This window comes from Cupressus sempervirens, chromosome 5 (genome assembly GCF_028749045.1).
Source record: "Cupressus sempervirens isolate cs-2001-9-10 chromosome 5, ASM2874904v1, whole genome shotgun sequence".
Lineage (NCBI taxonomy): Eukaryota > Viridiplantae > Streptophyta > Pinopsida > Cupressales > Cupressaceae > Cupressus > Cupressus sempervirens.
The window spans coordinates 998,038,190-998,061,993 of record NC_143122.1 but is presented as its reverse complement, the minus strand read 5'-3'; positions in this window follow the sequence as shown (position 1 = coordinate 998,061,993).

Below are 23,804 nucleotides of genomic sequence, written 5' to 3'. Positions count from 1 at the left end.
AATATGACATTCGATGATTGGAGCATGAAAAATTTGATTAATTAGATAGCCCAATTTATTTAGGAGATTTTGGATTTGGTTTCAAGCTTTTATCAATCATAATACTCAAGTTATCCAATTTTTTTGGTCACTACCCTGTGAAACCCATAAAATTTGGGTTTGGCCAAAGAAATGACCCTAGCTTGAATCTCCATGGTTGGAATTTGCTCCAAATTGGTATGGAGAAATTTAGGTAATTTTCTTTCATATTTTCCAAGTTTTGGAACATGAGGTTGTAGCAGGGAATTATTAGAGCAAGCCTTAGGTCAAATATCCTTATGTATTTGACCTTGTTTTTATGCAAATTGGTTGGATAATGAGAAGGAAGGAAGTTGGGGACTTGGTGTAAGAAAAAAATATCCTTTTTTGAGTGGGGAGAATGTTCTAGAGGTGAAGGTTTGATTTCATGAACCCACCCTTTGTCATTTACCTTGTAAATCGTGCCTAAAGTAGCTAATTAGGCCTGTGTGCATGGTATTGGTTGGGGCATGCTAGAGTGGAGTGAAACCTTAGAACTTTGGAGTTTATAAGCACTTGAAAAATGGTATTCAAAACTACATTTTTTTTTCTAGGTCCTTTGGAAGATTTTTGATTTATTAGGGAAAAACTGAATTAGGAGACTTAATAGGCTACTAGGTCAAATTTAACATCTTGTATTGTGGCTTGTTGGGAGTGGATCCAATAGATGATTTGTCTTGTTTTGGTAAAGTTTGAGTTGTTTTACGACTTGGTTGGTGATAGGAAGACCAAAAACATCAAAATCCCATTTTTGCTATTTTGGGGTAGAAAGCCTTGTTTGCACCAAGGTGGAGGTAGTTGGGTTTTAATTCTTGCTTGAAGAGTTTGGATTAGAAACCTATTGGAGAGAGCTTTTGTAATCAAATTATTCTCCATGGAGAGTGAACCAAGCCATTGAAAAATCCTTTGTGAATTTTGGAGGTTTGGGTAGAAGGCTGAATTAACTTTTGCTTCCTTTGTGCCTACTCTGCATCAAGTGGTATCAAAGAGACTTTGATTTGTTGAGACACAATTTTTGATGGAGGAGAAGAACCTAAAAGGGAAGTTCCCTTGAGGATCACCAATGTGGAACTAGTCAAGTTGGTTGAGAAATAGATGGCAGAGAGTAGGGTAGTCCAAGAAGAGAATAGGACTATGAAGAGGAAGTTGGATAGAATCAAGAATAAGATGAGGAAAGGGAGCGATGATGAATCAAAACCTGAGGAGATATAAGGGAATGAAGAGCAAGAGAATATCCCTATAGATCAAAGGCCCTTCCTTTCTGCATTGGAGAGGGTTAGAAAGAAAGGAGAAATTGACTTACCCACTTTTCATGGTAAGTTAGACCTTGATGAATGTATGGACTAGATTGAAGCCTTGGACAACTATTTTTGAATGTGAGAAGACCTCTAAAAATTAGAAGGTTAGGATTCCCAAGGAAAAACTCAAAGGCCTTACCTTGAGTTGGTGGAACCTTTTTCAAAATGAAAGATTGGATGAAAACAAGGAGTAGATTGCTACTTGGAAGAAAATGAAGGCAAAAATTAGGAAGCAGTTAATACCTGAAGACTATGAGGTGTTGGTACATGAAATGTTGTAGAACCTCAGACAAAGGGACTTGGATGTCAGCACCTACACTCAAGAATTCCATAATTTGACCCTATAACCAAGGTGTATGAGACTGAGAAGCAAAAACTTGCAAGGTATGTAAATGGTTTAAAGTATAGCATCCAAGATGAGTTAACATTTGTTACTTTGGGTTTAGTACATCAGTGTTCTAATATGGATTTAAAAATTGAAGAGAAACATAAGAGAAAAGGGGATATAAGCAGTAGGGGTAGAGGTAACAACAATAGGACAGAGGTAGGTTTCATAGAAGGGGATCATTTAATAAAAGTCAAGAAGAGTCTAGTGGATCAAATGCTACTGGGGAGTCTTCAAATAGGGGAACATTTAGGGGTAGGAGATCTAATGGTAGAGGAAGGTCTAGTGAAAGGGGGCCTAATGTGTTTATAGGAAAATGTTTCACTTGTAATTAGGTAGGACATTAGTACTTTAGATGCCCTGAAAAGAACAAGAAAGGGGATAGGAGAATCCAATTGACCCAAGAGGAGGATAGTTAGAGTGTTACTTCTTACCAATTTTCCACTTCTAGGCCTGCACTTCTAGAGCATGGTGAGTCCTTAATGATGCAAAGGACCATGATCAGAGCCCCTACAACTGTAGAACCACCTCAAAGAAAATCACTATTTAAAACTTTATGTAATTTTAGTAACAAAGTCTGCAGAGTTATAGTAGATTCTGGATCCTCTGATAATGTTGCCTCTAAGGAGATGGTAGACAAGTTGAAACTAACTACAAGACGTTAGCCTTACCCCTATAAGGTGTCATTGTTAACAAAAGACAAATAAACCCTCATAAATGACAAAGTGTGGGTGAAATTCAAGATAGGAGAATATAATGACAAATTTTTATGTGATGTGGCAGAGATGGATGCATGCCATTTGCTTCTTGGGAGGCCATGGCAATATGATGTGTGTGCCAAAAATGATGGTAAGACAAATGTATATAATATAACCAAGTATGGGGTTGAATAAAGTATGCCACCTTTGCTTGATGATGGGAACCCTGTTACAAATGGAGTGATGTTGGTAAGTGAGAAAGAATTCATGAGGGTCACTAAAGAGAACGACACACCTTGTTATGCATTGGTTGTTAGACCTCAAAAGTATCACATCAAGCAATCACAACATCCACCCAAAGTTCTCAATGTTGGACCCAAGGAGGTAAGATATTTTTTGGAGAAGTATGGGGGGTAGTAGTAGGCAGCCAACTAGAGACCTTGCCACCTAAAAGAGACATCAATCATTATATAGACTTCATCCTAGGGGCTACACTTCCAAATAAGGCAACCTACAAGATGAGCCCAGAGCATAATGAAGAAATAGCTAAGAAAATTGAAGACTTGTTGGGTAAGGGGCTCATTAGGAATAGTATAAGCCCATGTGAAGTCCCTATAGTCCTAGCTCCTAAAAAGGATGATACTTGGAGTTAGTGTAGGGATTCTAGAGAAATCGATAGGATAACCATTAGCTATAGGTTTCCTATGCCAAGAATAGAAGACCTCTTGGATTGTTTGGAGAACACAAGTATCTACTCAAAGGTGGACCTCAAGAGTGGAAATCATCAAATTAATATTAGGGGTGGAGATAAGTGGAAAACAACATTTAAGACCTCAAAAGGTTTATATGAGTTGCTTGTGATGCCTTTTGGTGTATCTAATGCACCTAGCACCTTTATGAGACTAATGAATGAAGTCCTAAAACCTTTCTTGAACAAATTTGTTGTTGTGTACTTAGATGACATTTTGATAATTATCAAGGACAAGGATGAGCATTTAATACATCTTTATTTGGTTTTGAATAGGCTTCATGAAGAGAAATTGATGATAAACTTGGAGAAATGTTCTTTTTTTTAGATAGAACTAATCTTTTTGGGGTTTGTGATATCAGGAGGAGAGCTAAAATTGGATCCTTCTAAGGTTGAAGCCATCCTTAACTGGCCACCACCCACCACTTCATTAGAGGTGAAGAGATTTCATTTTATGTGTAGATTTTACAAAAAAATTATAAGAAATTTTAATGGTGTGTGTGCTCTAATGATAAATACCATAAAGGGAGGAAGGAAATGTGTGTTCTCTTGGACCAAGGAGGTTAATGACTCTTTTGAAAGCTTGAAAAGGAAAATTGCAGACCAACCTATTTTGGTGCTCCCTAACTTTTATAAGTTGCTCATAGGGTAGTTTGATGCTAGCAACAAGGAAATTTGAGGTGTTCTAAGCTAGGAGGGTAGGCTTGTGGCCTTTTTTAGTGAAAATCTTAATGAGGCCAAGAAAAAATATTCAACATATGACCTTGAACTCTATGCTATGGTGCAGTCCCTTAGGAAATGGATGCATTACTTATTGACTAAATAATTTTTTGTATATACTAATAATCATGCATTAAGCTTCTTGAATAGGAAAGAAAAGTTAAACCATAGGCATATGAAGTGGATATAATTTCTACAAGCTTATACCTTTACTATTAAGCATAAAAAGGGAGAAACTAACAAGGTTGCTAATGCACTTAGCAGGAGGAATTTTACAATTCAAGATGTTTAGTTAGAGAGCAGTTGCATCCATGCAATGAAGGACATGTATGAGCAAGATGAGGATTTCAAGGAGGCATACCAAGTCTACAAATCTATGGGAGAAAGATACCATACTAATTTTGGTGAGTACATTTTACAAGAAGACCTCTTGTTCAAGGGTGATCAACTTTATATTCCCAAGGTATCTAATAGGGAGAATATTATAAAGGAAAAGCATTGTGGTAGTCTAGTAGGGCATTTTGAAGTGGATAAAAATTTAGAGAAGGTTAGGAGATTTTATTTTTGGCCAAAATTGTAGACTGTTGTTAGGAGATTTGTTGAAGAATGTCTAATTTGTCAACAAGCAAAGGGAGGCACATCAAATGAAGGGCTCTATACCACACTTCCAATACCTCACAAACCTTGGGATTCAGTGAGTATGGAATTTTTTGTTGGTCTACCAAGGACTAAATTAGGTTATGATAGCATCTTTGTAGTTGTGGATAGGTTTTCTAAGATGACCCATTTCATTTCTTGCAAGACCACTCATGATGCTTCCCATGTAGTAAGTTTGTTTTTCAAAGAAGTTGTTAGGCTTTATGGTCTGCCATTGTCCATCATATTTGATAGGGACCCTAATTTTTTGGGGCATTTTTGGAGGACATTGTGGAGAAAGTTAGAAACCATTTTGTGTTTTTCATCTGCCTATCACCCTCAATCTAATGGGCAGACTGAGGTAGTCAATAGGTCCCTAGGAAACATGCTAAGGTGTCTTGCTAGGCAACATGGAGTCTCATGGGATTGTGTCTTACCCTAGGCAAAGTTTGCCTTTAATTATTCCATTAATAGGAGTACTAGCCTAAATCCTTTTTAAATTATTTATGGAACTCACCCTAGGAGTACCTTGGAACTTAGAGATGTTAAAGACATGGAAAGAAGAATTACATAGGTTAAGGATTTTGCAGAGGTTATGAAAGAAGTCCATCAACAGGTACAAGAAAGATTGCAAGATACTTCCACCAAGTACAAATAGTAGGTAGATAAAAGGAAAAAAGAACTTCAGTTCAAGGTGGGGGATATGGTAATGGTCCATCTCAATAAGGCAAGACTTCTAAAGAAAATGCACATAAAATTGTAGATGAAGAAGATTGGACCATTTAAGATAGTTAAGAAGTGTGGCAGTAATGTCTACCAAATTGATTTACCTCATGATATTAACTTGTCTCCAATCTTTAATTTTTCTGACCTATATGCTTTCAAGGGTGCTATTTCAAATGATGTGGATGCAAGTACACTTGAAGATTTCAAGGAAGAGTTGAAGAAGACCATTCCACCAATGCCTAAACCCATGGTGGAAGCCATTTTGGATATGAGAATCAGCAAGAAACTAGGAGGAAGACATATTATGAGTACCTAGTATAGTGGAAGAGGCAAATAGTAGTAGATCCAACTTGGATGACAAAGAAAGCTCTTAAGGCTTATGGCTTTGATCTTCCACTCCACAACACTCCAGAGACTAGAGTTTCTTTTATGAGAATGGTGTAGAGCACCTGATTAAATGATTGTTTTTATTTGATGTAATAAGGTTTAGGGATTGATCAAATGATCTCCCTAAGACCATCCACCCTTGTAATGGATACAAGACCCCATGGTGCAATTATAAGCTTGGGTATCATTTGGTCCAAATAAGGTGGAATTTGATCTGTTTCATGTTTTCTAGGGTAGTTTAAGTGTTTAGAGAATTAGGAGAACCTATAGGGGTGGTTGGAATTCAATTTATCATAAAAAATTGTCACGAAGCAAAAATTGCAAAAAGTTGCTTAGCAACTTTTGCAATAGGGTATACTTTAAGAAACCCCTCCTTTAGAAAAGGTGTAAAAACTTGTTGAAAGGTGTAAAAGACCTAAAAAAATAAAATATTTTGTGGCAAAAAAAAAAAGTTTAGAAAGAAAAAAGAATAATCTCCATTGGTGAAACATTCATAGTCTCTCAAACAATGTGTAAAATCTGGGCGAATTGTGTTATTTTAAAACCACAAAAAAATTATAAATTGGCGAACAAAAAATAATAATTAGTAAAATTTAATTTTTTTTGGCAAATCATTTCATTATATTCAAGGTTTAAAAAAAATATGCAAAGTCGATGCCATTAGAGGTTCGCAAAGGGTTTCATCAACTTGAAGTTGGCGGTTGTGAAACTACGAGAAAGGCCTTAAAAGGTCTATCACAATGTCACTGTCAAAGTGAAAGTTAATTGTTTATCTACTATAAAACTACAATGAGGGAAAAGATTGCATCATCATTGGTTGGAAAGATAAATGGGGAGTTAACTTTGTGACTTTGCGAAAAGGAGATTTCATGACATTGACGAGGAGTGGTTAAATGATGGTGATTTAGTGAACTTTTATGTTACAAATTCATAAAAAGGGAGATTGCATCATCAGAGGTTTTATTCAAGTAGTTAGTCTATTGGTTGTGAGATTTTGAAATGTTAATTCAGGTAGTTTTTGCATGTTTGCAGTGGTTAAAGGGAAAGGACTTCCAACAGTCGCGAAAAGGGAGATCACATCATTGGAGATTTTATGTAGGCAATTATTCTGTTGGTTGTGAGACCATGAAATGTTAATTTAGGTAGTTTTTGCATGTTCACAGTGGTTAAAGGGAAAGGACTTTTGGTAGTCACAAAATGGGAGATTGCATCATCAGAGGTTTTATGCAGGCAGTTAGTTTGTTGGTTGCAAGACCACAAAATGTTTTTGCATGTTTGCAGCAGTTAAACAAAAAAGATATGTCATCCTATGAAGTTGTGAAAAGTTAAGATGAAGCTATCTTTTCAACTACACATTAGTTAGAAGGAAATGGGTTTTGACAACTGCGACAACATGATGTGAAATGTTTAAGTTCTAAAGCTGCGACAGAAGGGGAATCTCATTGGAAGAGGATATAAGGCTTATCGTAGGGTCACAAGGATAAAGCAAATATTTGATTTAATGGTTGTGATAGCCTAAGAAAAGAAAAAGAAGGGTTTCACAGTTTCACGAAAAGATTCCAGGGTTAAGTTGAACTGATTGTGAAAAAACATAGAAAGAAGGGTTTCACAACTCATAAGATTGTACAATGACAATGTATTTTTAAAGATTGAAACTTTGAAAGTAAAAAAGAATAGGTTTTCAAATCTATTATCAAATTTTGAATAGTTGATAAGTTGACATTCTAAGGGAAATGAAATAAAGGCAATAGTTACTACTGGTAGTGGTTGATAATAGATATCCATGCACATGCAAGCTTTTAAACCTTAAAGCCATTAAAATTTAACAATTTAATGTTGTGGCCCATCACCAAGTTGTAGAAAACTAGAATTCTCATATATCTAGAGCTAACAGAGCAAAAAGATTCAAGAATTTGCAGTAAGATCAAAATGGTAGAAGCAGAATCATTAGTAAAGAAGGGCACTAGAGAGGGCAGCAAGGTTTTATTGTCTTCCAAATTTGTAGAAGAATGGTTGAAGATTCTCCCTAAATCTTCCAATGCTCAAAGTGGTAATTTCTACACGTTTAGAGATGCTTATAGCTTTTGTAGAGATGCTCAAGTACCAGACACCAATGGAATTGAATTGCTATGGTACTTTTACAAGAATAGGGTGCAAAAGGTTCCCATCTCAAGTGCATGGATGAAGAACCTGGGAAAGTTGATAATGCCAACGGTATACATGGATGTTGACCTTATCAAGGCACTAGTAAATGCATATAATCCAACCACTTGGTCCTTTCATAGAAAGGATATGAGCATTCTCTGTATGTTAAGTAAGGATGATTTTGTTGAAGCATTTGATTTGCAGGGTCCCATGTCAGTTCCTATTAACTTGGAAAATTTGGAAGCAAAATTTCAGAAATAGATAGGTTTCTATACAAAACATGCAATGTTGCGACATATCCCAAGGGAAAACAAGATGAAAGGAGAATTCCTGAAAAAGGTTATTGATTTTATACCCTTTTCATATTTCTATGCATACTTTCAAAAAATAGTTTTCAGATTGAACAAACTATTGGGAGTAGATGGATCCATGGATGCCTCCCCAGCATTGTATGTGATAGCTCTAGACATTCAAGACCCACATACTAATGTGGGGTATGATTTTGGAACATTCATTGTTGATAGTATTCATCAAAAGATGGTGATAGCTCAGCAAGGTGATCTTGGCAATTTCAAATTTCTACATTACTTGCTGCTTATGCATCTCATCCTCTTATACAATGTGGGCCATGTGGATTCTAGTTTCATTACAGCTTTGGAAAATTTCAGAGAGGTATTTACTATTCAAAGATGGACAAGATTATGGTAGAGGTTCTACTCATTTTCTAATTCCCTCTCTTTTTATAATGATTTTGTTGCAACTATTCATAGGATGTTAGGTTCAAAATTGGAAAGATTAGCTAGGTTAATTAGGAAGATTGTTAGACCAACTATGTGTTTTGATGACGAGGGACCAATTGATCATGATTGGGCTAGTTCCTTTTTGTTAGCAAATTATACAATGATTAGAATTTTTGGTTGTTCCCAACCCCCTCATTTCTTGCCAAGATATGTATCGGAGAGGGTGGGTGTAGTGGAAAATTTTTGGCAGTTATTATCCATGAATAGAGAATATCTAGGGTGAACCATTAAAAAGGGGTCTTTTCTATGTAGAAATTTCAAAGTAGGGGATTTTGAAATTGGTAAAGAGGCCATTGAGGAAGTTGATGCCTTCTTAAGAGAGTTAAATTTCCCCACTGTCCCGACTAGGGTTTATGACCCATATAACATTGTTAGAAGTGCTCTTAGACAAATGAGGGGTTATAATGTCATCATTGCAAGGAAAATTTGGGAAGAGGATGTCATTAGGGATCAATTGGATGAAGATGTCTATGCTGATAAGATTTAGAAGTGGAGACAAATCCTCTTAGTAGAGGAAGAAATGAAGAAAGTAGATCCTAATTTCCAAGGCTTCTATTCTGATTTACCCTATTTTAAACAAATTGATAAGTGTATTGAGGAGTTTGAAAACATTATGGCTCAAGTTCCTCAAAATGATAGAGATAGGGTAAACCCTTCTTCTCCAGAGGCAGATTTTGTATTAAAAATTAGTGACAAAGAAGATCAGCCTGGCCCTTTAGACTAGGATAAAAGGGGCAAGAAGAAACAAAAATTGATTGAGGTTCCAGAAAAGGCTAGAGAGAAAGCCTTACAAGTGCTTCCAAAAGGAACTAGGTATTTTGATGATGCTAGACAAAAGTTCTTAATTGATCAAGCTACTCAAGAGGAGAGGAGACCCAATAGTTTAGAATTGTAGTCCATGATGTTGGATGATAGAATTATATAGGCTCAAGAATTCATGAAGGATGATGATTTTATCAAGAGTGAAGAATTCAAAAGTTTTCTATATAAACTCAAATAGAATGAACTTTATTTGCATGTAAAACCTAGAGACACAGATGAAAAAGCGACTAAAATGGTTCAGAAGCTCCAAGCATATGATCCTAACAGCAAAATCCTCATTGTAGAGGAGGCTAGGGAATTGGTACAAAGGAGTGGTATGATAGTTTTCCTAGGATGGGATATTATCTCATCATTCCTGCTTGATCAAATGAGGAGATAAGAAAAATCAATCTCTTGTGAGGAGATTAATCCATTTGGTGAATTGCAAGGGGCAAGATATAATATAGATACTAAGACAATGGCTATTTGGAGTGTAGCTCCAGAATCAGAGAAGCCTACCCTAATGGAAATTAAAGAGACACTGGTAGGTAATGCAATTTTTTGGAATGCACATTCAACTTCTTCAGATCAAATTTACAACCTCCAAAACACTACTACTATGCTAGGCAAGAACAAGATTGATATTCTTCAAGAACAACTGGTGCAGACATATGAAAAGTACATTGATGCCAAGAGGAAGTATGAAGAGGAAATGAGAAGAACATATGTTCTGCAACATGCTTTGGAGGAATAAAAAAAGGAGAATGAAGATTTGAAAAGAGAAGAAAGGTCACTAAGAGTAAGGGAGGTACAAGACCAAAATATTCAAACTTAGCAGATAGTAGAAGAACCACATCCAGTAACACATATGGATGTGGATGAGTTTGAGATTAGCAAGGATGCAAAGATCCTGAGAATGAAACAATTTTTGATTCATAGAATCACTACTTTAAAGAGAGCCTCTATAAATGTACATAGTATGTACAATACTCTGCAAAGTAATGAATACCAATACTTTGAGGCTTTATCACAATTATCTACATTGTTTGCCCAGTGGGGGCCATACATTCAATTCTTTAAAAGGTTAGTTCCTTTACTCACATAGAAAAATGAACTACATAAGGAGATCATTGTTCCTATAAGGAAAATGATACATCAAGTTAAAGAATTGAATTCATTCTTCATTGGTAAGATCGAAGCAGTAAGGGGAAAATTGAAAAGCATAGCATTGGGTACCCCAGATTTCATTCCAATAATTTTGAACAATGAAGGGTATGTAAAATCTTGGCAAGAGTGGTATGAATATTTTGATCTAATATTAGACCATCAAATATTTATAGCATTTTCAAGAGGTGAATCAAGTGATCAAGTTGTATATGATATGATTGATATGACATACAAAATTGAAGCATATATGAACAAAATTACTGAAGAGGGTAAAGCCATCACAGATGCAAAATGGACTAAAAACATCAGTGAATTAGAGGCAGTTAGAAATACAGTGTGGCCTATTATGGATATAGATATTGCCATCTGGGAGGTTATGGAAGATATCAAAGCAATCCCTTCAGTAGAAGATGATTAGCAGAAAAGATGGTGGCCCTGGGGAATCAATTGGAGGACAAGTGTTGCAGAAGAATATCAAAGAGAATTTGTTCATCATAATAGATTACCTTACCTTTGCGGTACATCCACTATGGGTAATGTTGTAGTTACAATTGGAAGACAAGCTTAATGATCACTTACCACTTGTCACATTTTGTAATTGTTTCCCTTGTTTCTGTTAAAATATGTCACAAAAGGTTTCAAAAAATTGTAATGATTATCTTAATTGTTTTTATCTTTTTTCTTTTGTAATGAATCATGATGTAACCTTTCTAAGCCTAAAGCTTGTTACAACTCAAGTGATAAAAATATGAGTTCCCAAGGCATAGAAATGGTCCAATCTATTGTTTTTTTCAGATTAAGTATAATTTTCTTTAAGAGCAGATATTGTTCCAACTCTATGTATTTCAATTTTCCATTATGTTTTGTAGTCAATAGTTCTCTGTGATGTTAATGTTAATGAAAAGTGTCATATTTTGTGCTGATATTATGGCCTTTGCACATGTCTCTATTATCTCTTTTTTAATTATCAAACAACTAAATCAAGAGAAAGATAGAAAAATAACATTGTGTCAACAATATGAATAGAGTAACAACTAACAAAAATATTAAACTCAAATCAAGAGAAAGGTACAAAAATAACATTATGTCAACAATAGAGTAACAAAAATTTTGAAATCAATTTTTGTAAATCGTAATTGCAATATGACTAAATATGGAAGAACTGAAGTAGAGTATACCTATAAATTCCTTAGAACTGAATGCTACATTACTAAATCACGATTCACTTCATTGACTAAGTCTCAAATGCGATGCTTCTATATATCTAGTCCCATATGGACTCCAGATCCTGAAACTAAAGTTTGACTAGTACTAATAGGTTCCTCTTCATTCTAAATTAGGTATTAGAAATTCATAAAATATTCATCTTCATTTTGACTTTGAGACCTAAATTTATCATTTATGTTGGAGTCGATAGTAGAAGTAGAACCACGATCTTTTAAAGTGTTGTAAAGGTCTCATCTTTCATGTGTGGAATTCGAAATGGCCAGTGACCTATCATAAGGAAAATCTCTAACATTGTATTGAGTTACAAACAACCTTAAACAAGTTTCCAAATTTTTGTGTAGTTTTTTTCTGACATTTGATTTCAAAAACCCTAATGCACTAAAAACTCTCTCATCATCCACCAACCCTAATATCATTGTTTGACATAAATCAACAAGTTTGAAATAATCTGATATTAAAGTAGGTAATACTTCACTCTAACTTATCCTTTTCCAAAGCCTTGTTATTGCACCAGGATCAAATTCATTCTCAAAGTTTTCCATCTATTTTTTAATACACAATGCAAAAAATTTACATTGTTTTTTAAGATTATTTGAATCTAAGATTCCTTGTATTAGTTGTCCATTGCAATCTGTATGCTTTGAAAACTGTGCTATCAATTCATCAAGTTTATTATGAAACAACTTTGCATTAGTTGGATTATGTCCAAAGTGTTTCCAAAATTGAGGAAACATACAACTCATGGCTTCAAGAATTTCTTCTTGAGGGAATCTTTCACGAATCTCACTTGAAATTTGGTAGGAAATAGACTTCACATTTTCACTAACAGATTTAATAATCTTGTCAAAATCATCCTTTCTAACTGGTAGTACTCTACCTCTCTTGGTTGTTTTAGATTGGTGCATTAGTATTTGAAATCCTTTGACAAACACACATAGCTCATTTCTCCCATTGAATTGTAAAAAATTCTTAGCATGATTCAAATCTATCATTATCTCCCACCTTGAAAAAATTGGGCTATGACCTGAGAGATCTAAATACAAAGAATCCAGAGCCATGCATGCCATTTTACATAAATAAAAATACTCATGAATATACATAGTTCTGTCTTAGTATTTCTTAACAAGTTTGTTCATTATCTAGCATGGGGAGAAGACTGGCTAAAGTTAATAGGTTCTCTATATCACTTAACTTATTTAACAAATTAGGAGCTCTGTCCACTATAAGGCATTTCTCATATAGAACTCCAATCAAGGATTGATATTCTAAAATAACTCATTCTATTGGTCCATGCAAAGATATCCATCTAGTCTCAAGATCCTTGAGAATCTTATTTCTTGCTATTACTCCCTCAAAAAAAATCTTAAATTCTATAAAGTGTTTAGGACTTTTGCAAAAGTACGAGTGGAGCTCATGGATTAGATCTTCAACTTTTGACACTGTACGAAAATTACTTACAATCTTATATGGTAAATTCATTCGGTGGGCCATGCAGTGTATGCCAAGCATGTAAGGTGCAATACTAGTTTTTAATCTTGCACAAAGACCAGTCCTTTGCCCTTGCATTACTGCAGCTCCATCAGCTCCGACACACTAACTTCTTTGCAATTGTCAAGTCATCCATACCAAAAATTTCATTCAAACCTTTCTTAACTTCTAAATATAATTTTTTTGTAGTTGAATTGACCCTCATTTTATGAACACAAAGTAGATTAGCTTGACGGACATGATCATTTACAGTATATATGTGCATACAGACCCAACTAGTATTATCTACCGTAGTGACTTCATCTAAGGATAATGAAATGAAATTGGATTATTTTACTCTCTCTTATACATTTTTCTTTTCCACCTCAGCAAGATAGCTTTCCTTTTCCCATCCAACGTATACTGACCAATGTGACATAGGATAGTGACGAACTCTCAAAAAAGATAATAAATTACTATATTATGAAAAGTCTCTCATGGGATGCCCTCTAGATAGAATATGAAAAATAAAAATCATCCAAACGGTCTTTGCCAAGTTTACATCATTGGTTACATGTTGAAGCCCATCCTTGATTGGATTGCCATTACTACCACTACCAATTACTGCTATTTCTTGAAACGCTCTTCATAGTCTATGGCATACTTAACATGAAGGCATTCTTCCTTTGATTTCCATCTCACTGCTGCTACTTCCTTTCCATCTATGATTTATTTTTCATAAACCTTACCAATATGGTTTTCTATAGTGTCGAGCTTTAACTACAAATTTTTCTCTCTTTTAGTTTTCCAAGTACAAATCATACACTTGCATTCTATTGGTGGTTCATCATTGTTTGTGACTGGTTCAATAAACCAGTACTTTGCTACCCAATCAACCTGGAAAGTCCTTTTCATTTCCCACTCCCACCCCATTTTTACATTCCTTTCTCTTTTCTTCCTACCAACATCAATATTATCTTTTGTTACAACATCTTCTATTGTTTGAACATTGTTATCCTCATTTGATGCATTTTAATTTAATTGAATAACAACCTGCTCTTCTAGTGGTGGTGAGGTATTGTGATTTCCTTCTGCACTTGTACTTGCCAAAGTTGGTGGACCAAAAACATTGTCAATTCCAAAGAAAGCCTTTATGGTAGTATCTCTAAGTTTTTGGCATTTTGATGTAATATTAATCCCTTCACTGCCCTTGGGGGTCTTACCCTTGTCACTTCCCTGAGATTGAGCAATATTAGTTATAGACTCACCCTCCCCTGACATCTCAATCCACTGATAATCCATTTAAACTTTACTTCCCTGAGAATAAGCAATATTACTTTCAAACTAGGAATTGAAACTTAATGAAAAAATTTAAATGTCAAATCTGATTTTTAACAGTTGGTGAATTGACATTCCACAGAAAAGAAAATAGGATATTGACTTTAGGTGGTCAATATCCATGCATGCAAGCTTTAAAAACCATTAACATTGCTAGCAACTTTCAGCATTGCGTCCACTTTTTGAAAAATTTCTAATGAAAATGAGATAAGAAAGGAAACTGTAGATAAGCTTATGATTAAATTAAACTACATAAGCTTAAGGAGAGTATTGTATAGCATAGTTGCACATACCAGTGTACCACCACTTGTGGAAGCTATCTTTGGAGTTTGAGTCATGCCTACGATGTGTCCTACGCTGCCAAAAATTTGATGGAGTGCCAACAGTATTTAGTGAATGTCTCATTTCTTGGGTGAATTTAGATTTATACATATTATAAATCAATACAATTACCAATTTACCATGCCAAACGAGCCAACTCCTCCATTAAAAAATGAAATTGTGTTGGCAAAACGAGCCGACTCCTCCACTTCCCATAACGTGAAACAAGATGACTCCTTCATGGTAAAATGAAACTAGGATGGCAAATTCTCCCATACTTCATGAAACAAAAGCTTGAAATCCAGCGAACATTCCACGATAAGCGTTACCTAGTCGACTGTGTGAAAGGCGAATATTGCCAAGGAAAAAATCAAACGTAACATTTGACTTGGTGATTACAATGCTAGGCAACTAGGTAAACCCAACAAAGCCTAGCGACTAGGAAACCATGGAAGGGCTTAGAAATCACCAAAAATAACAATGGAAAAATGTCAAATTTGCCAAAATATGAAAAATTTCCACTATATTATACCCTGTTTTACAATTTGCTGACAACTTTTTGAAATAACCATTCCGAATGGCTACAACTACCATAGGGTGGTTCTACCCACTCAAAATGGCCTATAAGGGCTCTAAACATCGAAAGGAGAAGTATGGATGGAAAGGTATATTTTACTTGCTCTTTTGATCAATAAAATCTATTGTTCCAGTATAGTTTTTTCTAATTTTTCCATATAGTATGGCATCTGATGATTGGAGGGTGAAAAATTTGCATTAATCAGATAGCCCTATTTATTTAGGAGATTTTTGTTTTGGTTTCAAGCTTTTATCAATCATAATACTCAAGTTATCCAATTTTTTTGGTCATTGCCTTGTGAAACCCTTAAAATCAGGGTTTGGCCAAAGAAATGGCCCTAACTTGAATCTCCACCATTGGAATTTTCTCCAAATTGGTATGGAGAAAGTTAGGGTAATTTTATTTCATATTTTTCAAGTTTTGGAATAGGAGGTTGCAGCAATGAATTATGAGAGCAAGCCTTAGGTCAAATATCCTTATGTATTTAACCTTGTTTTTATGCAAATTGATTGGATAATGAGAAGGAAGGAAGTTGGGGACTTCGTATGAGAACAAAATATCCTTGTTTAAGTGGGGAGAACATCTTGGAGGTGAAGGATTGATTTCATGAACCCACCCTTTGTCATTTACCTTGTAAACCATGCCTAAAGTAGCTAACTAGGCCTGTGTGCATGGTATTGGTTGGGGCATGCTGGAGTGGAGTGAAACCTTGGAACTTTGAAGTTTACCAACACTTGAAAAAGGGTATTTAAAACTAAATTTTTTTTACTAGGTCCTTTGGAAGATTTTGGAGTTATTGGGGAAAAACTAAATTAGGAGACCTAATATGCTACTAGGTCAAATTCAACATCTTGCATTGTGGGTTGTTGGGAGTGGATCCAATAGATGATTTGTCTTTTTTTGGTCAAGTTTGAGTTGTTTTAGGCCTTGGTTGGTGATAGGAAGACCAAGAACATCAAAATCCCATTTTTGCCATTTTGGGGTAGAAAGCCTTGTTTGCAACAAGTTGGAGGTAGTTGGGTTTTAAGTCTTGCTTGAAGAGTTGGGATTAGAAATCTGCTGGAGAGAGTTTGTGTAATTAATGTATGCTCCATGGAGTGTGAACCAAGCCATTGAACAATCCTTTGTGATGTTTGGAGGTTTGGGTAGAAGGCTGAATTAACTTTTGCTTCCTTTGTGCCTACTTTGGATCACAACATACCCCAAAATTAACCTACACACATAGAAATAGATCTACCTCTCTGCAACTACTTAATCCAAGTGCTCATGAAATGTAACGTCTAGCCCTACCAGCCCCTATACCACTACCTCTATAATGTCCTCTCTTGTCACCATCACTAGCACCCCCTACACTAAAAATATAAATATCCTTTAGACATCCTCCAGTGTCATAGTCATCTACCCTTTAGGTAGGTGGAATGTACTTGCTTTACTATGCAACCACTTGTATAATGTTTTCACCATTTCTATATGAGTGCATGTGTGGGGAAACCTCACCAAATATCCTAGGCCGATGCCCTAAATCCTCACCCAATCTGCCAACATCAGTTGCTCTATAATGCTTAGTATGATCACCAGTTGCTCACGTGACACCAAAGCATCCAAAGACCATTGCACACAAAAGACCACTTACACATCAGTATTCCTTTTCATAATTTACATCCCCTAACTTAAACACCTGTTCCCCTCTCAAACCCTTGTATTGTTTGCACACTTCCCCTTTTTCCCAATTTTTTCTTCCTATCTCCACGCCACCCCATTCTCAAGAACACTCGCACACTTGAAATCTTGTAGATCAATGTTTTCATGAGATTTCTCTTTGACATTTGAACCCTTAGCTAGCCTAACTTGCATTCCACTGGCATGTTCTCACATGGGCTAAACCTAGTGATCCTACTGAACAATGTTCTTGTGGGATCACACTTGCACCTTCCTCTCCTAGTAAACACTATCTTATTCCCGCATTTACCTGAACCCTACTGTAAGATTATGTTCCCATAGCTAAATTTGCATTTTTTCTAGTGGAATTGCATTCCCTCTACCCTACCTATAATCTCGCCAAAAAAATTACCCAAATTTATGATCCCATGAAATCTTTTTTCTAAACGTATTTTAACCCTTCCCTCTAGCTATTTTTGTGGGATCATGATCTTGCTAATCCCTCTTGCAATCCCACTAGACCTGTATCCACAAGATCACTTTTTCTACTTCATGGGAACACTATAACTACTAAAAAATAAATAAATACAAGAGTGGTTTTCAACCCTACCAAATAATCTGGCATCTGTCGAACTCATACTCATTGTACCACATTTACCCAATGCTCTGGTCATCCCTGCACAACCATTGTCTTGTCAATATTAGAGCTCCTAACAATAATATCTATTCATACATAAGAAAGAAAATCACCCTATCTAGTCCCCTTCCAACCCCTTAGAGGCCCCTTAAGGTGCCCTATCTTACTATATGACTCCTCTAGAAATCTCTTTTTGCCCCCTATGTTCTTTTCCTCTTGCCATTTACTATCCCTTTTCACCTTCTTTTCATCCTTCTCTTACCCCTGCAACCTTCTTGAGTGGGCATCATGTAGTCCATTTCTTCCCTTCTACTTAAAACTAGGGCAACCATGTTTCTTTAAAAATTCTTCTTTGTGTCGTTTATATTTGAACTTCTTTGAAATAGTATTGTGTCAACACTATGTCAAAGATGAACAAAATGTAGACATCTAAATCTGATTACAACACTAGATAATCATATTTAGTCATCTCATAGGATATTATTGATTAAATATTTATTAATTAATTAGTTAATCATCGTCCCCTAGTTAATTAGTTAATTTAATTAACTATAGTCCAATTGATAAAATCAAATGATAACCCAAAATCAAATTATCAATTAAATCCCTATTCCTCTATTAAATTAAATAAAGTCTCAAATATATTTAATTTAATCCCATATCCCCATTTTATTAAAAAAAACATTTAATAAAATATCCAAACCCCTAAAAAATCCCTAAGACTTACCTTTACCCCTAATTCAACCCATTCACCCATACTAACCTCACTTAGCCACCTAAATAACCCATCCCATCAAAGCTAAACCACTTGCCCCTTAACCCCCTTCCTAAGCCAAGTCTAATCCCTTCCTAAACATGTGCACAACTTTAATCAAGGGTTAAGACTTGCTAACCCAAGCCAAAGTCAACAATCTCATCCTCACCTTCACCACAAACATTTATGAATCCCTTATCTCTTGAGCCTCCTTTGTTGACTATTCATCTTTCCCTTCCCTCCATCCAATAACCCTATGACATGTGTCACCTTATAATCAGATCTAAACTAGCACAATCCATGTGCTTCCTTTTAGGACATCCTAGCCCTCCATAAGCTTTTCCCAATCCTTGTATCTTGGGCATTCATCCCTCTACCCCTTGGCCTATAAATAAAGCCCTTCCCCTTCAAAATTCATCAAACACCTTCATGCAAACTTACCATTCTATTTTGAGAGCCTAAAAATACCAAAATACCATCATAATGCTGAAATCCCTCCATACCTCCATTGTTGAAACCTTCATCCATATGTAGACTTGATAATCACCCATTCATTTGAAGCTTGAGCACACCATCAGAACACATCTCCATCCATTAGGGACATATCCACTTCATCATGGGCTATACAATAAGGAGCCTACCATTCTTGGTTTGTCTTTTTTCTTGGAGATGACATTAGTCCTATGATAAGTATTGGCTTATTTGTTAGAATCTGATAAGATTAATAACCCAGAAAACTAGTGCAAAGAATAAATATCTAAACTATGAATGCAAATGATACAAAATCAAAATAGCATCATAGAGTTAGTCTCCAAGAGAGTAATGCAAATGCTAGAAGCAAAATAGCATTAAGAGGATGCAAAAAAAAGAGATGCAAATACAAGCCAGGTAGTATGCTTATATAGGCTAGGAAGAGGGAGGAGGTGGCAACACCAACCAATGAGGAGCAACCATCTATCAGACTAAAGATAGCAAAGTATCTTCCCAAGATAGCTAATGGATGCTCACATGTAGGAAGGTGACACCTCAAAACCATTCACCTAATAAGACATGCTTTATTAACCTAAGCAAGATTATTAAAAGTGTCACAAAATAGGAAAAATAAAAAACTACACCAACACCCCCCCATAAGCGAAGCTTAGGTGGATGTAGAAATGAGTCTCAGAAAGTCAAGCCTGATGAGGTACCCATGTACATAAAATTCCCCCAAAAGAGAGAGAAAAGAGACTCCCCAAAGAAAATAATTACTCTAACACCCCCCCTTAAGTGAAGCTTGGGAGGAAGCTAACCTAGCAAAGCTATGAAAGTAGGAAAATGGGTCCCGACAACAAGGCCTGATCAGGTACCCAATACAAGAAAAAGAACTAGATGAAGGAAAAAAAGCCTCCAATCTAGGAAATGTCCCAAAGAAAGGAACAAAAAAGAGCATGAAGCATCTCTGAAGCATGAAGCTGCAAACACTATCAAAAGAAACTGCTAGAACCCCCATTGAAATAGTGCATGACCAGGTAGAGAAGAAAAAGTCTGAAGAGCTGATCAATCGAAGAGGTGATCTCAAAAATTAGGAATGAATGAGTGTCTATATAGTAGATGAACCATCTCATCGAAATGCATAGGTGCCTAGCCACTGCATCTGCCCAGTACATAGGAATGAAAAATAAATACGTAGATCACTCAACTGAACCAAGGAAGCAATAGAGCCAATAGGTGAACCCCTCCATAATGCTGAACATGGAGAGGGGTGACAAGAACAATAAAATGCAATGCCAAAAACATCTGCACGAAGAAGAATCAGGAACACCAACAGTGCAATAGAAGTACAAGCACAGGATAAAGGGCCATGTCACCGACACACTGCATGGGCTAATGTCATGGAAGAAAAATTTACTTGACAAAGGTGGATGAGCACAAAATGGCAAAACATCATGACCCCCATGGCACTTTATAATTGAGTGCGAGTACAAACAAACACAAGGTGTACAAGATCCTAGATATGAAAAAGAAGGCACTTTATCTCAGTGCATTTATAGGGAAAGGAATGCAATAGAATAGAAGCATACAATGCTCAGAAGTCAGAAAGAAGAGTGAAGCAAAACAATAGAAGAAGAGATTCTAGGACCTGTAGAATCCAAGTAATCTGCCAGAGTGCGAAAGTGAAAATCTCAAAGGAGAAAGAACCTGGAGTAGAATCTGGATAAAAGACCTCTGCAACTAAATAACACATAGAAGTAGCTTTCCAACAATATCTGGCGAGCCTAGAAAAGAGTTTGAATGAGCGAGATATGGCTCTCGAAAGGGAAAATAGAACATTTAACTTTGACTTCCAAAATAGGAAACCAAACTATAGAAAAAATAAAAAAAACCTATACCATCATCTACGTCTCAGAACCAGCTTTCCAACGCATTTTTCAGATCAAAAAAATACTACCGTATGCTCAAGTTACGGAAGAAAAATTCACAGGGCCTCCTCATGAAGAGCATATGCTAAAAGTGAAACTTGGGCATAATAATCAAGGAAACATATAGCACCACTACGATCTACTCACAAAATCATGCACTTTCAAAAAAAGAATCACCTCGATACAAGGTCATATGAGAAAGTTATGATCCTCCGAAGTTTTCAAAATGAGAACTGTGCACAGTCATGACTGAGAATCTGCAATTTTTGAAGAATTCATGCATGAAAATCAAAAAACAACTCCACTAGTGGATAGAGCACAAAAAAATAGCCAAGTTCATAACAAGAATCATGAAAATCAGAGTCCGTATGAGAAGGAATGAGACATTTGAAAACTGCGTTCAAATCTGCTTTTGCCAATGGAGAGGGGTATGGTTGTAGCTTTGCATGCTCGATTCTGCAAAATATATAGCTTTGCATGCAAAATTTAAAAGATACCCAGATAGTTTTTTGGGGTTGCGAACAAAACCCAAAAAGCATTTTTCTTGCTTATGTACAGAAGATGTTGTTGTAGTGTAAATTAGATGCTTTTAATAGTAAAAAATGACTCCAAAAATTAAAAAATGACTCCAACAACCAAAATATGACATGCAAATGCTAGATGAGCTTCCTAAGTCCATCAATGATATGTTGGAACCTACAATACTGATTGAAAACTTCAAATATGCAAGTTGGTTGTCAGATTTGAGATTGAAACCCTAGAGGAAAACTGTTTTTGTCAAAACTTTTCTGATTCTTAGGATCATCGAAAGATGCAAGAGAAGAGCATACTTCATTTTTGAAAAAAAATACAATAAGGTTTATTATCCCCCCTCGAATCTCTCAAATAAAGAAACTAAAATCTACTCTTGCACATAGAAAAGCTCTGATACCATGTTAGAATCTGATAAGATTAATAACCTAGAAAACTAGTGCAAAGAATAAATATCTAAAGTATGAATGCAAATGATACAAAATCAAAATAGCATCATAGAGTTAGTCTCCAAGAGAGTAATGCAAATGCTAGAAGCAAAATAGCATTAAGAGGATGCAAAAACAAGAGATGCAAATACAAGCCAGGTAGCATGCTTATATAGGCTAGGAAGAGGGAGGAGGTGGCAACACCAACCAATGAGGAGCAACCATCTATCGGACTAAAGATAACAAAGTATCTTCCCAAGATAGCTAATGGATGCTCACATGTAGGAAGGTGACACCTCACAACCATTCACCTAATAAGACATGCTTTATTAACCTAAGCGAGATTATTAAAAGTGTAGCAAAATAGGAAAAATAAAAAACTACACTAACATTATTTAGTATTGTTAATGCTTTCATTATTAGTTAGTACTGAATTTACACTACTAGATTAGGCAATACAAGCAGATCATTTTGCAAGTCATTGTTAGTATTAAAAAAAACTTCAACATTTTGTCTAACAATTCTTGAGTTATTTTCTTCTTCATCTAAATTATACTCTACCATATTTTCTTTGGTTCCAAACTTCTCATTAATACTTACAATTGTGCATTCAAATTTTGTCCTAGTTCTATAGTTAAAGCATCTATAAGCCTTACTTTTCAATGTGTAGCCAAGAAACATACCTTTATTAGTTCTTGGATCAAACTTACCAATGTCATTATCTCTCTTAATATAACATTTGCTCCCAAATATCTTGAAATATTTGACTAATGGTGAATTTTCAAAACATAGTTCATAAGGTATCTTGTCCATACCTTTTTGATATGTACTCTATTCGGAGTATATGTTGCTATATTAACCGTTTCTCTCTAGAATGTCTGAGAAACATCATTCTCAAATAACATCACTCTAGCTACTTCTCTATAGACTTATTTCTTCTTTCAACCATCCAATTTTTCTTAGGTGTTCTAGGTGTAGATAGCTATCTTTTGATTCCATTTTCTTCACAAAATATGTTAATTTCTCTAGAAGTTAATTCTCCTCTGTTAGATATAAAACATTTAATCTTAACACTAGATTCATTCTCAACTCTATTCTTAAATATCTTAAACTTCTAAAAAGCTTTAGGTTTCTCTTTAAGAAATTCTACCCACATCATTCTAGTGAAATCATAAAAATAATCATATAATACCTTTCGCCAGACAATCCTCTTGTTCTAGAAGGACCACCTAGATCTATGTGAATGATCTCTAGCTTGTCTGTGTTAGTGGACTTCTTGCTAGGGAATGATACTTTCTTCCACTTAGCCAAAATACATCCCTTACACACAACAATAGTAGGCTTAATAATCTTAGGCAAGTGTTTGATTGTGAAAGTTCTACTAACCTTCACAATATTATCAAAGTTTATGTGACATAATATTCTATGCCACAACCAAGTGTTATCCATTTTAGCTACCAGACATGTCATCTTACTAAGATTCAACTGAAATACATAAACTCTAGATCTAGTGCTAATTCCAATCATCTTATCATCTTTGTCTTTGATAGTTCAAGTCTTCTCAGTGAATTGCAATAGATAACCCTTGGCCATGAACTATCCAACACTTAACAAGTTATGCTTGAATCCATCAACAAAATAAACATCATCAATGCTAGCTTTACCATCAAGAGTAACAGATCCAATTCATGTTATATGATAGGGTGCATTGTTACCAACTCTAACAATAGCTCCATCATGATTCTTCAACTTAAGCAACTTATTCATATCACAAATCATGTGATGTGAACAAGCACTATTAATTATCCAATTAGACTTCTTTTTGACTTGGGTAACTAGAGCTCTTTCTTCTCTAATTTCTTTATCAAGATCATACTCCTTGATAGCCACAAATCCTA